Below are 19,672 nucleotides of genomic sequence, written 5' to 3'. Positions count from 1 at the left end.
GCGCACCACGCGCCAGCTCGCAAGCAATGCGCGCGCTACGGAACGCATTCGCATTTCTTGCGAGCTGGCGCGTCGTGCGCCGTGGGCTATGCGTTGGCACGCACGCATTCTTGCCCATACTTATATTATACCAGCATGTGCCGGGACATAAGAAAAATTCCACTTCCAACACAACAGAAGTTTAGTCTCGCTTTAGTGACTTCGTTTCCGAAAACAGATTTTTCTTATAACGTGGTGTGATACGCACATGCTCAAGAAATGAGGAAAAGTGAAAGGTGCATGATATATACAAGAGTACTAAACACAAAAGTTCACCCAGACGGTGAAATAACAAAAGAAAGCGCTAGAAAACGCGAAGGCCTTGTCTTGTACACAAACATAAAAAAACAAGATTTTTATATAACGTCCTCAAGACCGAAATTTAGACGAGCTTCTGATGTATGCACAAAGATATTGCACAAAATTGGACGACAGGTATGACATAGTCATGATAACTATAAAAAGGGAGAACTCACTGGTAATGGCAAAAACAATGACACGCAAAATACCTAAAAAAATAGAAAAAAATGCTAACATTGTTTGACTGAGAGCCATACCAAAAGAAAGAGCTTACTTATAAATCTGCACGAAAGTATATGAAATGCGTGACATGTTCGTTACTGCTGAAGAAATTGAAAAAAAAATCATAACAGAAAAAGAAACATTGTACTAAAAACTGAAACACACATTATCACATTATTTTACTCTTGGTCACAACTTGAGTAACGCTGGCAAGGGCAACAGAAGGTAGTCGGCTTTTGCAGCAGCACATAGAAAACATTCGCAGAAAGGCTCATTTCTCAAAGACCAGGTAGAACAAGTCAACAATACGACTTGTCTATCGACCCCAATGCAATGCTTAGCAATAAAATTACGTCACTTAAGGCACTAAGTCGTACCTACTAGGATCTCCTTTGTATAATAAACACAAACTGCAAAAATCTGCATGTAGGAAACTTACAATGCTCATGCTTTCCAGAAGAAAAAAAGAAGCGTATCATGCGTACACATGAAGGTTGTTCGCTTTCCGGTTTCCACTCGGGGGTTACTGAGGTAGTACACAAACAGTAACAGTACTTTTTCAGCTGTTAGTACGTTTGTAGAACGCGATACAGAGAAAAAGCACTGCGGGCGGTATGGAAAGCTGGGCAAGTTACTGAAGTTGCCGAATGAGACTTGGCACGGAAAAACACAAGTCATAGAACAGGTGACAATGAGAAGGAACATCTATTTGTCAGCTTTCTCTACCGGGAAGAGGCAAGTGTAGCACATTTACGGCGCAAAGACGTCCGGAGCCTTATGGAGCACACAAATGGACAGGACTGTGTTCGTGTACAGTACATATGTCTTCTGATATCCTTGGGTCTGAGCGCTCACCTGCTGTCTTTAGGCACCTGGAACAACATTGCAGGGCCTGTCTTTGAGGTATTTGTGCACCACTGCACGATGCACGAGCGGTACGAGTCGTGAAACGGGTGAAACATCGTGGAGCACAAGCACACAGCTACGGAGGACCACGAAACTGACGAAACTAGCCACGTGGGTCAACGCGCAGCAGCGCACGCTTCGCGATAACAGCCGATAACGAAACATGAAACGTCATGCAGCGGGCTGAGCTGGCTCCGGGCCGTCGGGGCCGCACGGCGTGCGCGCGGAGACAGTCGAGGGTGAGGGAGTTGCGAGCGAGTAACTAGCGAGGCGGCAGCTCGCAAGCAATGCGCGCTCCGTAGCGCGCGCATTGCTTGCGAGCTGCCGCGTGGTGCGCCGAAGTACGCGCCCGATAAAAAAAAAAAAGTGCGTCGCGTACCGGTAAAAACAAAAGAAAGTAAGCGGTGCGCGTGGCATGGGGGAAAGGGTGAAACTGAACGGAGAGGGTCAGCATAATAAAAACAAAAAGAAAAGAAAAAACATTTAGGAGAGGAGGCGCCGCGCGGCTGCTATTTCTGTTGCCATGACAACGTAAACAATCGTGTGCGCGCCATTTTGCTTCTGCGTCGCCCATTGGTTAGGGTCGTAACTGAAGGGGACCTTGGCGCTAGCGTCGAAAGAGCGCCTGCTCGAAAACGGCCAATGGCAGCCATGCGGAGATTCCTTCCCCCCCCGCCCCTGGAGGAATCTCCGCATGGAGGAGGGGGGAATCTCCGTGCGGAGATTCCCCCCCTCCTGGTCATGCCATATGAGCCGCGTGCCCAGATACCTACGCCAGGGATAACGCACTGTCGTGGGCTAGCCTCGCTGCAGCCGACCTTGTTCATCCATCGCACGCCTCAGAGTAGCACAATAATAATGCTCAAGCGCCCCGTCAAGTGGTATTTTTTCATATTTCGCGGGCTCTCTTTGGTATGTAGAAAAAGGAACCACGTGAGATATATCGTGTTGGAAACAAATTATTGAGAGGATTCTGAATGTGCTCTACAACTTTGCGTATCACACTTGGGGTCTGCAGCCAATACCTAAAAAGTTGATTAAATAAACATAACTGCTTCCTTAGTTAAGCGAAAAATAAAAAATAGCCCGAGTAACTCTAGGCCAGTACCAACATTATGCATTCTTTTCAATTTGCGTCCGGAGTGGCTTTCATTTTTAAACTTTGCCTCAAATTATGTGGGACAACCTGTATGATGTTTCCAAATGCCAGCTCTGCTCGAACCGCATCGAAAGATTGCGCGTGCAACTATATTTCACGCTGGAAACTTGCTTCAGACCAAGGCCAAATTAAAGTGACGCTTTTATTTTACAGCGAAACTGTTTGCGGCTATATGGTTCCGTGCATTTTTCGTGTCCGCCAACAAAACTGTGAGAGCAAAAACTATCATCATCAGCAATGGCGCGTGCGACTTCTCGCTCATTCGACATCGTAGTCACTCAAATCGTGTGCATTAGGTACACGATTGGGCCTAATCACGCCCAGGTACACGTGTACCTGGGCGTTTCTGGGGAAATTGGCATCATGTGTGCACATGATGTTGCTCATGAAAGTCGGATTTTCTGAGTACCCAATTCGACAAATCTAGACTATTCTACCTTCCAAGTATTGGTGCTGGTTAGGGTGGTACGGGTGACAGGCTGTCGTTCAGAAGGCTCCAAACTGAGGACTTGAATTTGTACCTGTGCGGGCACGTCCAGTACGCTAGCATGATGGTTTGAGACCATAAATGATAGAACACCGTTCCTAGGCTGACTCAAAGATGGAGTCTTGCGGCGCTGTTTCTTGAAGCTGCTGGTTTGTCTCAGGTTTTCATAATTTCTTATGATAGTCGACGCGTTTGGTCTACGGCTGCACTTCCATGACTGATATATATATTTGCGGCTTTCTTCCTGTCATTTCCAGCTCCCAACGCAAGGATCATTTTTACGTTCTGTTTATTCGAGAAAGACATGGCGAATGGGACGAAAGAAAACGCACCTTTAAACATTTGCACTGACGTTGTCAATAGACTCTTGTGGTGATAAGTATTATGGCAATAAAAGAAGAACCGCTCGTGCACTTTATCTACGCTAAGACAACAGCTATCACAGCTTGTTTCCAAAACCAAACGCGACGTGTTACCCGTGTTACTTCGGCCACGGAGCGGCAGATAAGGCACTAGCTCGACCACGATCTTTTACAGCGAAGCTGTATATGGCTAGCCGATTCGTCCGTCCATCCGCCTGTCGCCTGTACGTCGAAAACTTCACCGGTGGAACCCGCTGCGAATGTACGAAAAAAAGCGAAAAAGAGGCGCGCGATCAGCTGCGCTAGTAGTGACATAGAGAAAGGAATTTCAACAAGAGCGGACACTCCCATGGAGCCCAGCGGCCGAATTCACTGTAGCACACCAAGCGGATGGTATTAACACCTTCCGGTTTCGGTTTTGGGCGCGTGCGTTTTCAACACCAGTTGGTACAAGCCGCGCCGGCTCCGCTGGTCGGCGCGGCATTTACTTATTTTTTTTCGCTTCTGCTGGACCACGCGTGGCCTTGGCGTGCAATCGTTTCACTATTCGGTAAAAACGATTGCAAACGACCTTTCCAAGACTCCGCCGAATCTGTCACGTGCAATATCATAAAAAAAAAAAAAACGCAAGACGTCTTTTGAAATGATAAAGTGTTTATTTTGCTCTATATAAATGCTCGTTCCGGGCTTCTGCATTCTTCCAAATTTGTGGCACCAGGTAAGCAGCAGTCGTTGCCGTACGAAGTTCCACCAGGTGCCATCAGCTGAAAAAAAGTAAATTATAAGCATGTATCATTTCGGTATATTGACCTAACAGGAATATTGCTTGTAGAGGCGAAACGTGCGTTAGTGGTGAATGAGCGGCATTACAGATAAATTCACTTTTACGTACATTTCGTAGCAAAGACTCCTCCCACAAAATTCCATAAAATCTGAAAAAAAAAACATACAATTTTCAAGCATCCCTCCCTTCCCCGGCATTATTTCCTGCACTTTAAGAGCACAAATACACGGGTGACTGCGCGTTTACAAAGCAACTTGGCCTCAGTCGACGCGATGGTACGCCAAGTACACAGAGGTGGTTACAGCACAGGCTCAGCCAGACCATGTTACACGCTCGCGGAATGCCTTCTAGTCGCACCCAAGAGAGATTCGCGGGTGCAAAGCCTGTTTTTAGTCGCTCAGAATACATAAATATCAAGTTCTTCAGCTCCTCCGTGTTATCTTTTACGCGTCCTGCCGGCGCAAGCAACATTCCCGTGTTATCACTCTCGGCAATCGCTCGTCGCGTTTTCACCAAGCGTGAGTAGCGAAACAAGGTATATGTTGTTGCAGGGCCATAAAAAGCATCACAAACTTGTCCCACTAAAATTCAGTACACGCAAAACTAACTCACTATGGCCGGCTTGCTTTTTTGCTGAAAGCTTCAGAACCCCAGGGTGCGGCGAGCATGCCTAAAAAATATACCAAACACTTAGCAAATGAGTTGCGATACTTTTTGGGGTCAGAGAATGCGTCACGAACTTCTACCAGTAAAATTCAGTACACGCGAAACTAACTGCGGCACGCAGCCAAGCTGCTTTTCGCTAACTGCGCCGATACGCCAAGCGCGGCCACTGTATGTAAAAAGTACCCCAAAAAGTAGCGAATTTAGTTACAATAATGTCTGGGCTCGAAGAAAGCGACAAAACTTGTCCCGGTAAGATTCAGTACACGTGAAACTGCGTCACACGGCCAAGGTGTTTTTCGTCACAAAGCCAGGTGCGGCGAGCGTGCCCAAAAACTACCGAAATAAGTCATAATTATGCTTGGGCTCATAGAAAGCGTCGGAAACATCTCCCAGTACGAGTAATTAACTCAAATTAACTAGGCTTGGACGGCGGAGCTGTTTTTTGATAACTGCGTGACTATATAGGTTCAGTTTCGTGCAGCAAGCCTAAATGTGCTTGAAGTGCGTCGCAGAGTGTCAAACAAAATTCCTCACCTTGCTGTAGTCCAGTAGTGCAGCGGTGCCGTGTCGAAATGCAGACGAAACACAAGAGAACGCCGGGAGCCCCCCCCCCCCCCCCCCCCCCAAAAAAAAAAAAAAAAAACGCGCTACATCCAAAAGAGACGGGTCGCCGAGCACGCGAGCTTCATTTGCGCAGCCGGCCTCGCTCACTCCTGCGGCTTGTCTGGCGCATGACGTAAACACGCGCGTCTGGCGTGCCGCTAGCTTGTTGCTAGGCAACGGAAGAAAAATAAGTTGCAAAGTATAAGTTTGTTTAAACGCAAAACTTTTTTAGGTTTAGTGGGAAAAAATAAAAAAATAAAACGTTGTCTGTAAGTTTATTTCATTTTTTTTTCTGATGCTCGCGTCAACTACCGGATGGAGTTAAAACTTGGGGGGACGTGTTTCCTGTTGCCAGTTATTGAAGAGTGTCACCTCTTCTTGAATTTCTTTCTCTATGGTAGTGACGTCGTTGCTCTCCGTCGCAGCCGAGCGGCCGCGTAGCAGTTTCTCTCCGGCTCTGAAATGGGTAGGCCTCCAGTCGTACGTACTCCTGAGGAGCAGGCAGCTTTCGATCAGCAACGCCGCGAGCAGAACCGCGAACGATCTCGTCTACGCCGTCCCGATGCTGCAGCCCGCGCACAAGAACAGGCTCCTCTAGCCCGGCCGCAAGCAGCATCTGCGTAGTGAGAATCCGGCAGCCTACCACGCCGTTGTTTAATGAACCGTCGGCATCAAGCCAGTGATAAGCACCGGGGCCGCACGGTTTAGTTTCGCTGGTTAACCATCTGGACGGCGTGCTTTATTATTTCTTTATTTCCGTCATTTCATTCTGGCTAACTCAGAAGGAGGCTGTACGAGGGCGATGCTTTATGAAGAGGGTGGAAGTGCACTAATTTTGCAATAATAAACTCTGCCATATTTCACAGGGCTTATTTATCAGCCGGAAAAACATTACAACCCAATTAGTATGTCGCTGAACTTACCACAGTTAGATATCCCTTGGCTGTGCCTACAAATGTCTCATTCACACTTCGATAATTATGATAGTACGTCTCGAGTTATATATAATTATAATTACCTAAATCAATTACAGCAACGAAAAAATACTTTACTGGAAATATCATGCAATAGGTATTCCCAAAAGACTTCTTCTAGGACAAGTTGGTGCCTATAGATTTCCTAGGTATACTTGATTGTGTCGGGAAATACATTTCATTAAAAGAGACAGAAAAAAGAAGACAGTCAAGCGCCAGAGCACCAACTGTTGTATGATTATGACAGCCTGAAAAACGTATAAAAAAAAAGATAACTTCCGGACGTGCGCAGAGAGCCAAGGTGTGACATAGAACAACACGGTCATGACAACATACCTTGGGTGCACCATATTTCTGCAGAATACAATAGGATAGATGTATCGCTGACAAAATCGGAGCCTTTCTTTTTAATATCACACGCTTCCAACAATTCCCTTGCAGCTTGGTCCCTAGTTTTGCCAAGGATCAATACTTGCTCAAAGCATGGCGTACAACGACAGGCTTTACAGCGCGCAAGAAGATGCGCATTGTCACACTTACCAATACTATTAACATGCTCCCTCAGTCTGTCAATAATACAGCCTCCGTTTTGTCCAACGTATGGCTTGCCGCAATCTAGGGGTATTTCGTAGACCACCCCTTTAACACAGTCCCTGAAAAGTTTGGCGTGCTGCTTCTCACAGCCCCGCTACCCATCCAGTGTGACCCGGGGGCACAAATGAGCCAAATTATTGGGAGCCGAGAAGACAACCCGAATGCCATATCTGGTAGCCATCTTCTCGAGGTTATGGCTCACACGCTGCACATAAAGGACTAGCTACATCTGATTTAACACACACCCTTTCCTTCGAGTGCGTTTTCAAACTCGCAGCGCTTAGTTTTCTGTTTCTGCAGGAGGGACTCGATCACGGCATTTCAGACAGACTGAGGGTAGCCTGTTTTTAATAGTATCTCAAGCTGACTGCAAAAACTCGCCCGCACCACATGCACACATGACTTGCGCAGAGCCGATTCCAGGCTAAGTAAGGCGATTCCACGTTTCACAGTCTTAGAGTACGCCGAGTCATACTGCAACAATTCTTTTTTGCCTTCAGGGAGGTACGCACAACAAACGTGATCACTCAATAGTGTTAGGTGAAGGTCTAAAAACTGCAATGAACTGTCCGTGGGAAGCTCATTAGTAAAGGTTATTCCTTTTGCGTTCACTCTAAAAATGTCTAAAAGCTGCTCAACCATTTCATGGCATGGCAAAGGGCACCTACCTATCCTCAACAACTAAAAATCATCAACGTATCTAGAAAATTTAAGAGCTTTAGGATGAGATGAAGTAAGACACATTATAGTGCGTGGTCAAGGTAGCGTAAGAAGATGTTACATGAAATTGGTGCTTCACGTGAACCAACGCAAATGCACTTTTTCTGAAAAAATAAGCCATGTTCTAAAGTTACATGGTGCGGTTGAGATAAGCTACCAAGAGGGAAACAAAATTCGAAGCCGACATCTCCATTTCATCAATGCACTGTTAACAGCTTTTAGAAGCTCAGGATGTGGAACCGAGTAAAAAAGGCCATTTACGTCAATGGAAGACACATAGCCTATGTCTTGGATGCCGCGGAAATATTCAAAAGCTTCATCAGAGTTTCTAGTCAAGAAAGGGTCATTGAATTCAAGAAGCTGCAGGGCGTTCACTAAAAAAACAACTGACTTGATGTTGCCACGTGTCCCGTTCACATTTCGAAACGGGACGTCAACCTTATGGGTTTTGGCACTGAAGAAAGTTGTAAGAGAACCTGAAGAGAGCTTTCGAAGGGAGCGTGTTAAACCAGAGTTAGTCCCTTATGTGCGCCGTGTGAGCCATAGCCTCTAGAAGGTGGCTACCAGATATAGCATTCCGGTTGTCTTTTGGACTCCCAATATGCTGGCTCAATTGTGGCCCCGGATCACACTGGATGGGTCTCGGGACTGTCAGAAGCAGCATGCCAAAATTTTCAGGGACTGTGTTGAAGGGGTGGTCTGCGAAATACCCCTAGATTGCGGCAAGTCATACGCTGGACAAACTGGACGCTGTATTACTGACAAACTGAGGGAGCATGTTAATATTATTGGTAAGTGTGGCAATGCGCATCTTCCTGGGCACTGTAAAGCCTGTCGTTGTTCGCCATGCTTTGAGCAAGTATTGATTCTTGGCAACAGTAAGGACCAAGCTGCAAGGGAGTTGTTGGAAGCGTTTGATATTAAAAAGAAAGGCTCTGATTGTGTCAGCGATAAATCTATCCTATTGTATTCTGCAGAAATGTGCTTTATCCAAAGTATGTTATCATGATCACGTTGTTCTATGTCACACTTTGGCTCTCTACGCTAGCGCGGAAGTTGTAGTTTTTTCAGTTTTTTTTCGAGCTGTCATTAAACAGTCGGTATTTTGGCGCTTCAGCGTCTTCTTTTTTCTTTTCCTTTTCGCGAAATGTTTTTCGCGCCACAATCAAGTATACCTAGCAAACATGCACTAGTTTTTCTTCGAGTAACGCATCATTTATTTTGTTTAAGCTTGGCGCATGATACTTAATTGGGGCACCTTGTATATATTTATGACCTTTGCATGCGAGAGACGATGGTTGCATCCTTAATAAATGTTGTAAATTATTAGAAGTCCTTTTTTAAAGAGTCGTTAGTTTTGCTTACTGGAAAGAGAAGCGATATTGAGACAAATATAATTCACGTGCTTTGCACACGCCGTTCATAAAAGAATACGCAAAAGGGGGCACTAATGTCTGCCGGTTTCTTTCTTTCTTTTATTTATTTATTTATTTATTTATTTATTTATTTACAGATACTGCAGGCCCTTCCCGGGCCCATGCAGGACTGGATACTAAGAATACAAACAAGAGAAGTAAACTTAAACTAAAAACTTGGCATAATTGCAAAGATATAATACATACAAAAATAAAAAAAAACATGGCAATACACTGGACATAGATGACAAATGAATACTCGAACAAGGCAATATTATCAACTCAGAGTGTACACCACTTGGACTCGAATTTCAACAAAAGTTGATATTACTAATACATTGAACAAATTATTCTAACGAGGCGGAGTTCACTGCCTCCTCAGATAACGCATTCCAATAATAAATTGCGCGAGGAAATAACGAGAACTTGTGAACATTGATGTGGCTGACTGGCTGTCTAATAGTTGTATGTGGAGCGTTCTCTCTGATCGTTTGAAAGGATCCTGAAGATATCGTTCCCGTGATAGCTTAAGGTTCTCGTGATAAAGCTGGTAAATAAATGTAAATCTAAATATTATCCTGCGCTGCTCAAGTTTTTCTAGGTTGGCCCTATTACGTTAGTTGCTGACACTAGAGTGGCGGGAGTAAACAGAATAAATAAAACGCAAAGCTAAATTCTGTACTCTTTCGATTTTGTTAATCAAGCATTGTTGGCAAGGGCTCCAAATAACCGATGCATACTCCAATTTTGGTCGTATTAGCGCTTTGTATGCATTTTGTTTTACTGCAGGAGATGGTATTACGCAGTTTCCTTTTCAAAAACGACAATTCCTGTAGTGCACCCCGGCAGACATTTTCAACATGCGGTTCCCAATTGAAATTACTGGTAAGTGTGATGCCTAAATATTTAACTTTCTCAGCTCTTGTGATGGTAACGTTACCTAAAGAGTAAGTAAAGTCAAGGAGCTTCTTGTTGTTGCTAAACGTAATGGAAGCTGTTTTCGAGGTGTTTATTCTTAAGCCCCACCTTGTGCACCATCCATCAATGGAGTGTAAGGAATTGTTCAATTTAATTTCGTCAGCTCGGTTATTTATGGCTGTCTATACAACACTGTCGTCTGTAAATACTTTAATATGGATTGGTGGTTCGACGCAAAGATGAATATCATTAAAATATACGAAGAAAAGGAGAGGCCCGAGGACCGAGCCCTGCGGAACACCCGAGTGCACATCCAAATCTTCAGAGGCACTCCCATTTATGGCAACACACTGCTTTCTATCTTTTAAGTAATATTCAATCCATGCCACTACTTTCTCCTCACTGCAAATCCCCTTTAGTTGTGTTAATAAATCTTTATAAGGAACAACATCAAACGCCTTTGAAAAATAAAATATAGCATGTGTTTGGCCTTTTATATTAAGTGTACCAATTAATTCATCAGTTATTTCAGCAAGTTGGGTTGCAGTAGATAAACCAGATCTAAAGCCATGCTGCTGCGGATAAAGCAAACTATTATTTTCTAAGTAAGTAATGATGGCCTTAAAGGTAATGCGTTCGAACATTTTACAACAGGTGCTAGTTAAGTACACGGGCCTGTAGTTGTTAGTTTCAAGAGGAGAGCCAGATTTATGCACCGGAATGATTTTTGCCGAGCGCCAATCATCAGGAATTACTGCAGTGCTCAAAGATATAACGAAAATAGGATGTAAATATTTGGCCACCCATACAGCAGATCTACTCAAAAAGGTATTAGATAGTTGGTCAAGACCAAGTGAATTCTTCGCATCTAGCCTGTGCAAGAGGCCCAGAACACCGTCCTCTTTTTATCTCTACCTCGGGAATAGGACTTTCATAGCCATATGATGGTAACAGTGCATGCGAAACTGTACGCGTGAAGACGGATTGGAAAAATGAATTAAATTTGTTAGAAATGACAGTCGAGTCAGCAATACTTTCACCAGAAACTTTGATCTCTGATATACACCGTTTATCCTTTGATAGATAGCGCCAGAACTTCTGGGGCTTTTTGTTCATAAAGTGCACGCAATGCATTTTGCAGCGATGTGAACATACAGGAATACATTCATTCTCTAGGCATAAGCTATCCATACGTTTATAAATAATTGTGAAATGGCTACGTCCTTCTCTTTAAAGATATAATAAACTTTGTCCTGTGTATATATTTAAAGATATTGTGCATGTCCATAGTGTTTACAGTGCATATTTAGAACAATGTTGAAGTGAGAAAATACTGATGAGGCAGCCGCCGCTGGTACTTCTAATGCGCTTGTTCTCATATTGTCAGGATTCGCAGAAATAAAGCAAAGTATGAATTGAAATCCGTGTACGTCCGTGCTAACAATGAGGCAGTAAGCCATTAGGCACAATAAAGTTTTAAGTGAGAACGTCGGGTCAAGTCAAAAGATACCTCAAATGACGTGGGCCACAAAACTCTGGCAATGACGCGTTAAGTGGGGGGAAGGGGCGGTAGGCTTCGGCATCGCCAAGGGGGGGGGGATGCTCAACCATTTACGCGTAACTGGAGAAGTCTCGGGCCCCGGAAATCCCCCCTTCCGTAGTCGGCGCCTATGGTGCTGTCGGCGAGGGACAATCGCAACCGGAACCACAGTATCGGAGATGACAAACTCCGCCTTGTCCCGAGCCAAATTCACAAAATTTCGTCAGTGATCTTTGTCACTGGCCAGGCGCCTTCAGAAATCGTATGTCCAACACCAATACTGGCTTTGTTCTAGCGTAAGAGCTATTTTGTGAATATTTGTCACCACCTACGGAAGTGCAGAATACATTCACCTTAATGGGACAAAAGGGCAATTATGAACAATATGCCAGAAGTCGGCTTTAAGCTGCCGGAAAATTTGGTGGTACCTGCTTTCCTAAACATTGTCCGAGAGGCCAACATGGAGACGTACATTGGATGCAGCACCACCCAGCACTCGTGCCTACTTTGCCTAACGTGAACTTCGCATTCTGGCGCATTCTTATGTGTCTGGCAATGAGCTGGCAGTTTGTTATATGCCCCGAGGCCAAGATATTAGTTCCACCAAAATTTGTTCAAATAAAGCACATTACTTACCCTTCTCGGAACACCCATATCCTCCCTGCCAGCCCGCATGCGTAAGAAGATCACGGAAAGAAAGAAAAACAACGAATTCGCGAATGCCGCCAGCAATGACACAATGTCAGCCTCGTTGGAACGACGCGTTCGAAAGGATTTCACAAAGCACCTTTCCGCGAAAAGGTCTGAGGCCAGGAAAACTGATCTTATTGTTCGCGGGGCTCCATTCTTTATTCATTGATGAGATTATTCTGCAGAGCTGATACGTTCCACAGAGAAGTCTGTTTGCGTAACGTTGGATAAGTCTGGAATTGAAATTTACGTCTTTTCCGTTTATGTGAACAGAGGGAACGGTTTCGAGCTATTAAAAGCCAAGCAGAGAAGCGCCAGTGGCTTTTATTGCTTGTATTAAAGGAATAATTCGAGTGCGCCACTGAAGAAATGTCGTAATTACACGGCGCTAATTACACGGCGTCCAGTAGCTGTGCTACCTCACGTTAACTTTTGTCCCTAGTGGCTAGGTCTCTGTGGTCTGTGTAGCAAGCAATGCGGGAAGATCCCCAATTTAGAGCGTCGCCGAAGTTCAGCAGACGTTTAGAAAGAAGCAATGTTTGAGACCTTCTGATATTTTTCTGAAAACTCATTCCAGCTTGACTAACTGCAGGAACACATAAAAACAATCGTGGAGTCTGCAGGTGTATTACGCGTTGTGTTTGTGATGTTCAGGATTTAATAAACTATATTGATACTCTAATCTTCTAGCTTCCCTCAGTCAAAAGCAGCAGGTTTAGTGGCTTTTGCCTATAGCGTTCTGCCAAGCACCAAGTCACTGGTTCTATTGCTGGGGCGGTGGCCGGATTTTCGTAGGTTCAGCTCGGCTTAGTTTATTCTGTAAAGACCCTATAAAGTGGTATTGTGGGGTATAAGATAGTTTACGTACACATAATATCAACCATGTTTAGTGGATATATTATTAGCGAGACAAGGACAAGCAAATTTGGTACACCTTTAATGAGGAAATGACGAGAATGACATCCCGGGCTCAGCGATCATCATCGAGAGGAGACGGCACGAGATCGGCGCTCGAACACCACCATCTTGTTGTCCCTGCGCACTGTTCCGAGATACCGCCTGTTTGCTGGACTCGCCCAATAAACCTCTTTACATTTGGTGGATCGTGCTCGGTACACATATCGCCGGCACCCTGGAACTCCGATCCCGCACGTTGCACTGGACCATGCAAGCTGACCCTGCCCAACCGCCGCCACCTCTCCCGGCCGCCGTTTGCCCCGGCCCGATTCGCCAGCGAGACCCCCCGATATTTTCGGGTACGGAATACCAGGACGTGGATGACTGGCTGTCGTCCTACGAAGAAGTTAGTCGACCCAACAAGTGGGATGACGCTGCTAAGTTGAGTACCGCGAACTTTTACCTGGCTGGCATGGCGAAGCTGTTTTTATACGAATCAAGAATAAGAATTTTAGAACAGGTCCGATTTCAAGGAGGCAATGTCTGCCGTTTTCGGTCACCCTGCCGTGCGGAAGTTACGCGCTGAACAACGGCTGTTAACACGGGTACAGGAACCAAATGAACCTTTTACCGCCTATGTTGAGGACATAATCGACCTCTGCAGGCGCGTCGATGCCTCAATGAGCGAAAGTGAGAAAATACAGCATATTACAAGGGTTTCAACGACGATGTATTTCAAATGCTTCTTGCGAAGTCTCCTGGCACTGTGTCTGAAGTGGTAATTTTGTGCGACAGCTATGACGAATTGAGAAGGCAGCGAGCTCTCACGCGACGTTCATCTCAGGCGTACAACCAACCACTCGCTGCATCGGACATCGTGTCTGACCAGTCATACCTTCTCGCACAAATGAAAGACTGTATGCGTGAGAAGGTGGCCCGTCAGTTGTTTCTCCTGCCGTTTGCTCAGCGTCAGGAGCTCCCACATCAGCTGCAACTGCAGAAACTGATCCCGTTGGCTCCCGTGCTTCAACACGTCATTCAAGAGCAGATTTCCGAAACCATGCCGTTGCCCATTCAGCAGCACCCTGTCGCCGCACCTCTTAGTTACGCTGAGGCAGTAAAGCAGCAGCAGCTACAACAGCCCTCGCCGTCCCATGGCGCGTCGTATGCTGCAGCCCTGACTCAGTCTTCCGTGACATAGGCTGTTCCCATCACTGCAAATCCCTGGCGAACGCGCGACAACCGGCCGATCTGTTTTGCATGCGGCGGCCCTGGTCATATCGCCCGACACGGGCCGTCATCGCGAGCCAAGATACTCAGACGCCCGTTCACCCAACAACGTGGATCCGCCCCGCTCTCGTTATGGAACTCCGGATCCCCAAACAAGCACGTCTTCACTTGACTATCCGCAACCCACGTCTCGTCGCTCACCTTCACCCCCTAGCCGCTCCTTCTCGCCGATGTGTCGTCGACCAGCCCCTGAAAATGAGGGAAACTAGCCCCCACAGTTCGTGAGGCAAGAACTGCGCTGTGGAAATGCTCAAGTCTTTGAAGTTTTCCGTCGAATATTGTCGAAGTTTTTGTAGAAGGCACCCGTGCATATGCTCTTGTCGATACCAGTACTGCTGTTTCTGTTATAGATGCCACACTTTGCCGCAAGCTTCCGAAAGTGACCACGCCTCTTGAGATGATGCCCTTACGTACAGCAAATGGAGACTTTGTTCGGCCTATAGCAGCCTGCACTACTCGACTTATCGATAAGGAGCACTACATTGCAGAGTTTATCGTGCTTTCATTCTGCTCGCACGACATCATACTTGGCTGGGACTTTCTATTGTACAATCGCGCCGTTATTGATTGCGCCAGATCTGAACTTGAGCTCTTCCCGTTGTGTGAGCAGTCCTACAACCCCGCTTATCAAGGCGCACACAAACGAGTCGTAATAGAAGAAGCAGAAATTCCGCCGACAGCAGCTGTATTGCTCCCCGTGTTCTACAACAGCATATGTGAGGAAGCTGCATTCTTTGAACCATCATGCCTCCTTCTAAGCCGGAAGCCACTTCTGCCTTAGTCGACCCTCTCTATTTCGAATGGAACAAGCGCTCTCTGCCGCACAAATCCTCTTCCGTATCCCATCAAACTGCTTAAAGGTGAATCCCTTGGATGCGTCCAACCCATTGATATCGGCGAAATTTTTTCCGTGCAGAAATAATCAGCTCGACGCGACCTGGAGGTCGTCAGTGCTCTTAATCCTTCTAATGTACCAGCTGCCGACCTATTCGATTCATCCATCGCAGGCGTATTGTCACCACTTGAACGCTCTGCTCTTCTCCAGCTGCTCTGCTAGTTCCACGAGTCTTTCGATGTTGCCAAACGTGCCCTTGGCCGAACTTATACCATTGTTCATTAAATCAACACCGGCGGTTCCAACTCGCCAGTGCGACAAACGCCCGTACCGTGCCTCCACCGCGGAACGTCGTTATTACCGACCAGGTTGACGATATGCTTAAACGCGACGTTATTCGCCGTTCACAAAGTCCATGGGCATCCCGTGTGGTTCTCCCTAAAGAAAGATGGATCGATTCGCTTCTGCGTGGATTACCGGCGCCTAAACAAGGTCACTCTAAAAGGCTTGTACCCTTTACCCAGAATTGACGATGCCCTTGATTGCCTACAAGGTGCCGAGTTTTTTTTCGTCGCTAGATTTGCTTTCCGGTTATTGGCAGGTGACTTTAGCAGATGCCGAACGTTCAAAGACAGCCTTCGTCACGCCTGACGGTCTATATGAATTCAATGTAATGCCCTTCGGCCTCTGCAATGCGCCTGCCACCTTCGAATGCATGATGGACTAGGTTCTGCGGGGTCTGGAGTGGCACATATGTCTCTGTTACCTCTACGACATTGTTGTGTTTGAACCAGATTTCGCAATCCATCTCGAACGCCTCAACCATGCCCTGACGTGTCTGAAGACCGCTCAACTTCAACTGAATCTCAAGAAGTGCCGCTTTGCTGCGGGAAAACTTACTATTCTCGGGTCACGTCGTATCAAAGGGCGGTTTACTTCGGACCCGTCTAAACTACGTGCCGTGACCGACTTCCCCAAACCGACGACTCTAAAGCAGTTACGAAGCTTCATAGGGTTATGCTCCTACTTTCGCCGGTTTATGCTCAACTTCGCCTCTATAATGGCGCCTTCGACCCGACCTTTAAGCAGCGCCTCCAATCTCTCGTCATGATCTTATTAGTGTGACCAAGCTTTCCCCACCCTTCGGGGTCTCCTGACGTCACCACCTCGCCACTACAATCCTATGGCCGGAACAGGTTTACACAGATGCCAGCGGTGTCGGCCTCGGTGATGTTCTCGCAGAACTAAAGATTGGGTTGCAATATTGCAATATTGTACATCGGACGTGTACGCCCTACCACCCTCAGACGAACGGCCTGACTGAGCGGTTTAGTCGGACACTGGGCGACATGCCTGCGACACATGTTGCATCTGATCAACCATACTGGAACCTGGTTCTTCTATTTGCCACATACGCGTTAACACCGCTACGCAAATCACAACGGTGTTTTTCCCCCTGCTTCCTTGTCTACAGTCGCCAGCCGACACACACTATCGACACGTTGCTGCCATACGCACCAGATGCCTCAGAGTTCACGCCCGTGTCGGAAGCCGGCCGTTGCGCTGCAGATTGCTGACAACTAGCCAAGCGCTTTACTACGGCCGACCAACAACGCCAGAAAGACGCCCGCGATGACGACCACTCTCCTGCCACAACATACGCTCCTGGAGCACTTGTGTGGCTGCGTGTACCGGCCTGCGCTTCTGGCTTGTCATTCGCACTACTCTCAAATTGTCATGGTCCCTACCGAGTTGTCGAGCGTACTTCACCCGTAAACTACGTCATTAAATCTCTTACGCCGCACGGCGACCGTCGTCGACGTGGACGTGATGTTGTTCACGTAGATCGCCTCAAGCCGTACTTCGACCTTCTTGTCCCCACCTGTAAGATAGCTAGGATGGCTCCGCCTTTCTCGACGGGGCAATCGTAATGAAGAAATGACCAGAATGACATTCCGGGCTCCGCGATCATAAAGAGGAGGCAGTACGAGATCGGCGCTTGAACACCACCATCGTGTTCTCCCTGCGCACTGTTCCGAGCTAACGCCTGTTTGTTGGACTCGTCCAATAAACCCCTTTACACATTGGTAAATTTCAAATGCTTATTGAGACGCTGCAAAAAAAAAAGAAAATAAAAAAGATGGCATGTGGCCGCGACGATTTCCTCGGGAAGACCTTCCACTCTGAGGGAGGTTAACAAAAAATGATGATGAAAACATAGTCGTTCGAGCACGAGGCCGCGGCACTACGGCGGATGGTCGGGTGCGGCGAAACATAAACGCTTGTCTTGCTTTAGCGCAGCTCAGTTTGAGTATGAAGGAAAAAAGGCAGCTGACAGGATGAGCGCTAACTTCCAAATGGTTTTATTCCATGACCTATTGCACATTATATGGGCCACTCATAACACACGTGAGAAAAACACTCGAAACAACAACCTTACAAGAAGCACACAAGTGCAGTTCGGTGAACACGTGCCAACCATTTTAGAAAAAAATGTTCCTTGCCTGATAAAGATAAGGAGAGTGTACTCACGCACACCTTACCACATTTTGTAATGGCACCAGCCTCAGTTATGTGGCGCGTCATTTGATTGTGAATGCGTCCTGCGATCACGCATATGTTTTAAAATCTCGTTTGCATCCGCAAGTCTTGCAATGCATGGCAAGGAACTCACTTGACGAAATTACGATAACATTGTAACTGTGGTCGCGCAAACGATCACTGATACACCTTCCGGTTTGTCCAATGTCGACACCGTTGCACGACAAGGGAAGCCTGTATACCGCAGCTCGAGTGCAATCAGCATGCTTTTTCATGTCTTTTTTCACACACTGGTTGCTGTTCCTTCCTAGGGTTAGTAAGTTTGCAAAGCCTGCGCAGCTTATCAGGAGCAGAGAAAACGACTCGAAGGTTCGCTCTTTGCGCAAGCTTTTTCAAATGATGGGAAACGTTGTGAATATGCGACAACACACTTGTTTTCCCACTAGCGGCCACTGCATCGCTCTCCTGCCGTTTGCGCTTCCGAGAATCTTTTAGCAAACGTCCTGCCACTGACATCTACACTGGTATCGGATAGCTTGCTTTGGACAACCGCTTGCCCTTCCCAACAAGCGAACATAGCATGACGACACGGCTTTATCAGGACATTTTTATAGCAAAGTTTGGCTATCCCCATTTTTATCATGTTCGAATGCGCCTACTTGTACGGCAGGTGAAGCTTAGCAGACCGCGTTTAGTAGCTCCAGCAAGTGTGCCCTATTAAACAAGACAGACGAAGGTCGAGAAACCGGATGGTACTTTCTTGTGGGATTTCACAGGTGATTTCAAAGGGAGCTAAACTCTCCTTAATAGTTGGCATAACTGTGGCAACCCGACATTCCACTGCATCTCAATTGCAATCAATAACACAAAACAATCATCAACATAGCGGAAGGCTTTCGACACTTTGGTCTGCATGCGTCTGTCAGAGATGTTTACGTCGAGTCTGAATAAAAACAAATCGCTGAGTATGGGAGCAATCAAAGAGCCTATGCATGTTCCTTTTTTCTGTTGGTAAATGGCGTCGTCCCAGCTGATGAAAGTTGATACGAGATAACAGCTTAAAAGCACTAGAATATATACACTGGTAATCAAGATGTCATTTTAATACCCTAGGGCACCATATTATTTTATTTGGTACAACATGGTGCAATATGAGGGCGTCACTACACCCTCCTTATGTTTATCAGGCAAGGAACTTGACTTTCTAAGACGATCGGCACGTTCACTATGAACTGCAGTCGTGTGCTCCTTGCAAGGTTGTTGTTTCGATTGCTCTTGTCACGTGGGCTATGATCGGCCCATGTAATGTGCAATAGGGTCACGAAATAAATCACGTCGGAAGTTAGCACTCATCCTGTCTGCTGTCCTTCTTCCTTCATACTCAAACTGAGTTGCGCGCAAGATGATGCCCAGACTCGCCCATTTAGCAATACTTGAGATATACACGCTGCGAGTAAGATGTCCTTGGTGAAGGTCAGTAAAACAAAGAAGTTACGGCAGAGCGAAAGGCTAGCAATGCTGAATGTACGCATTCATGCAGAACTTAAAGTGTACTATATGTAGGCGTTGAAACCCGAACGTGCGTGGTGGGCGCGTAGTTTCTGTGCTACCTAGCGGAGACTAAAAGAGCACGAACATGCACGCCCTACTAGAATATGTCATGAGCGGTGTTTCTGAGACGTGAGAGTTCGTCAGACAGTTTTCCGCTCTTGCTAAGTTTCACACAAGCT

General features: G+C 46.4%; 1 protein-coding gene across 1 annotated transcript in view; it reads left to right on the top strand.

Moving 5' to 3' along the window:
• LOC142571296 (parathyroid hormone/parathyroid hormone-related peptide receptor-like) overlaps positions 1-19,672 on the top strand; it is a 523,250-nt gene that overhangs the window by 389,115 nt on the left and 114,463 nt on the right. The window lies entirely within an intron of this gene.

Source organism: Dermacentor variabilis, chromosome 2 (genome assembly GCF_050947875.1).
Source record: "Dermacentor variabilis isolate Ectoservices chromosome 2, ASM5094787v1, whole genome shotgun sequence".
In the NCBI taxonomy this organism is placed as follows: Eukaryota; Metazoa; Arthropoda; class Arachnida; order Ixodida; family Ixodidae; genus Dermacentor; species Dermacentor variabilis.
The sequence above is the reverse complement of the archived record's forward strand: the minus strand, read 5'-3'. Positions and strand labels throughout refer to the sequence as shown.